Below are 2,881 nucleotides of genomic sequence, written 5' to 3' on the forward strand. Positions count from 1 at the left end.
GTCAAGCACTGGGGCAAGCTCTAGGAGTACAGTTGAAGAGAGAGAGAAGGGATTATATAAGTAAGGCAGGTCAAGATCATGAGGGGGAGCCCACAGAGACAACCGACCTGAGCTCATGGGAACTCAGGAAGTCTGAACCAAAATCCAGGGGGTCAGCATGAAACCTGGACCCTCTTGCATGTGAGTGACAGTTCTATTCAAGATCCTGTTCTCACTGCCACTCTGTTAACTGAGAAGAAAGTCATGCAAAAATATTTATTTAGAAAGATTCATAATCTTCCTGAAAACTTTTTTAATCTCTAATTCCTGATAAGATAAAGTGTCAAAAGATTCCAGTGTAAGTTCTTTCATTTTGATCCAACTCTTGAAAATAAGGCACTGGCCAATGGGTGTTTCCAAGGCATATGTAAGGTAGAAAGATGGTTGCAGATCATCTCCATTTTTTATTAGCTAGTTACTCACTTGGCCTTACCTCTAAATTACATATTCTCAGATTTCCACCATGAGCTAGCTCCAAAAACAATGCTTTTCTGATTCTTCAAAATATGCTGAATTGGTGTCCTGTGAGCTATCACTCCCTTCTTAGTATTGTCAGAAGTTGCTGGTTTGGGTGAAATGAACAAAATAATCGGCTCAAAATGATAGGGTTTTGTTGCATAATAACTGTAGACACTTCCTTTTCACATATCTATCTCATTTTCAGTTTCAGAAAAAGAGAAAATGAGTTGCATGAGAAGGACTAATCAGAGCATCACATCCAAGTTCGTTTTCCTGGGACTCCCCATCCAGCCAGAGGACCAAGACATGTATTCTGCCCTGTTTCTGGTCATGTACCTGACCACAGTGCTGGGGAACCTGCTCATCAGGCTGGACTCTCACCTCCACACCCCCATGTACTTCTTCCTCAGCCACTTGGCCTTCACAGACATCTCTTTCTCATCAGTCACAGCTCCAAAGATGCTCATGAATATGTTGACACACAGTCAGTCTATCTCAAACCCTGGATATGTATCTCAGGTGTATTTTTTCCTATTTTTTGGAGATCTTGACAGCTTCCTCATCACCTTCATGCCATACGACAGATATGTGACCATCTTTCACCCTCTGCACTACACCACCATCATGAGTCAGAGCCTCTGTATCCTACTAGTAGTTGTGCCCTGGATCTTGTCCTTTGTCAGTGCCCTTGTGCACACTCTCCTGCTTGCCTGCCTCTTTCTGTGGGGACAAAATTCTGCCCCACTTCTTCTGTGACCTCTCTGCACTGCTTAAGCTCTCTAGCTCAGACACCATAATCAAAAACCTGGTTATCTCCACTGTGGGAGTGGCGACCATAACTGTGCCATTTATGTTTAGATTGGTCTCTTATGGCCACATTGGAGCCACCATCCTAATAAATCCTTATCAAGGGAATCTGAAAAGCCTTGTCCATGTGTGGTTCTTACCTCTCTGTGGTTCCTCTGTTCTATGGAGCCATTATTGGGTTATATTTTCCCTTCCTTCAGTAACAGTGATGATAAGGAAGTCATTGTGACAGTGAGGTACACTGTGGTCACACCCATGCTGAATCCATTTATCTGCAGTCTGAGGAATCGGGATATGAGAGGAGCACTGAGAAGTAGTCTCAGCAAGAGAGTGTGCTCAAATGATGGCATCATCTTTCCTACTGGTTGACCCTCACTCCCACCCAATTTTCTTTCCTTTTCTGAATTCCTGCAGTTGGTGTCTCTGGATGAGGTTTCTTTTTGCAGCCTGTATTTTTCAACTAGGGTAGTTTTGTTCTTGTATAATTGCTGTAAGTATTCAAATTCTTGGGGAAAGTTTCTCTAAACATATCTGTGCCTTTTCCCTTTGCTTAACATTTCTGTTTTAAGGGCATTTAAAATTCTAATATGATCCAGGTGTTTGCTTCTTTTTCTTAGAAAGTTTATAGCCTCCTATAACAAAGACTTCTATCTTTCTCATGTCAACAAAAAGTGTCCTTTGGGAGGATCACTGTTTTATTTTTTACTTACTTTTATAATAAGTTTTAAAATTGAAGCATAGTTTTTCTTCGTATTTTCAGATTTTTATTTTGTTTTATGTGTTTGAGTGTTTTGCCTGCCTGTATATAAGTACATGACACACAGGCCTGCTCAGAAGAAAAACTGGGTGTCCTGGAATTGGAATTACAGATGGTTTTGAGCCACCATGTGGGGACTTGAAATTCAACTTGGTCTCTGAAAGAGCAGATAGTGCTTTTAACTGCTGATTAATCTCTCTAGTGCTATTTTTAATTCCTCTATTACTTATCAAATTTCATTTTTCATTTCAATTAACACATAAAACAGTATCTATTTTCAGGATCCCAATTAATGTTTTTATAAATGTATACAATTTTGGATACTCGAATAAGAGGAAGTGCGGTTCCTCAAACAACTTTCACTTTTAAGGTGAAAATACTCAAAATACTCTCCCATATATCACTGTCTTTATCACACTATTTAGCAATAGAACATAGGAACGTATTTGTTCTGTGACTACGATTCACTGACCAACATTTCCTTATTCCTCTGCCTTTTGTTCTCCTCAGTTGCAATTTCCCATTCATTACAAATCATTATTGCATACATACTGGTAATGACCTACTAAATCCTTTCATTATAGTCTAAGGATTAGGGAAATGCACAACCTGATGTTCCTCAAAATTGATTAGGCTTGTCACAAAGGAGGTGATAAAAGGCCAAGGTAAGGTTCCAGACAGAATTAGTGAAAACTTGATTAGAGCCTGATTGTGCCAAGTTACAGAAGGCATGAGAGTAGCAAGCATAGAGACACATCAAAGGACTTCTACCTGGTGGCCAGATTCAGTCACTAAGTGTATATGCTGAACAAAGCTGGG

At 40.0% G+C, this 2,881-nt stretch overlaps 1 pseudogene; it reads left to right on the plus strand.

The window, feature by feature from the left end:
* The first annotated feature begins 720 nt into the window (after nt 1–720).
* LOC119819763 lies at nt 721–1,674 on the plus strand (annotated as a pseudogene).
* Nucleotides 1,675–2,881: the final 1,207 nt, after the last annotated feature.

This window comes from Arvicola amphibius, chromosome 7 (genome assembly GCF_903992535.2).
Source record: "Arvicola amphibius chromosome 7, mArvAmp1.2, whole genome shotgun sequence".
In the NCBI taxonomy this organism is placed as follows: Eukaryota; Metazoa; Chordata; class Mammalia; order Rodentia; family Cricetidae; genus Arvicola; species Arvicola amphibius.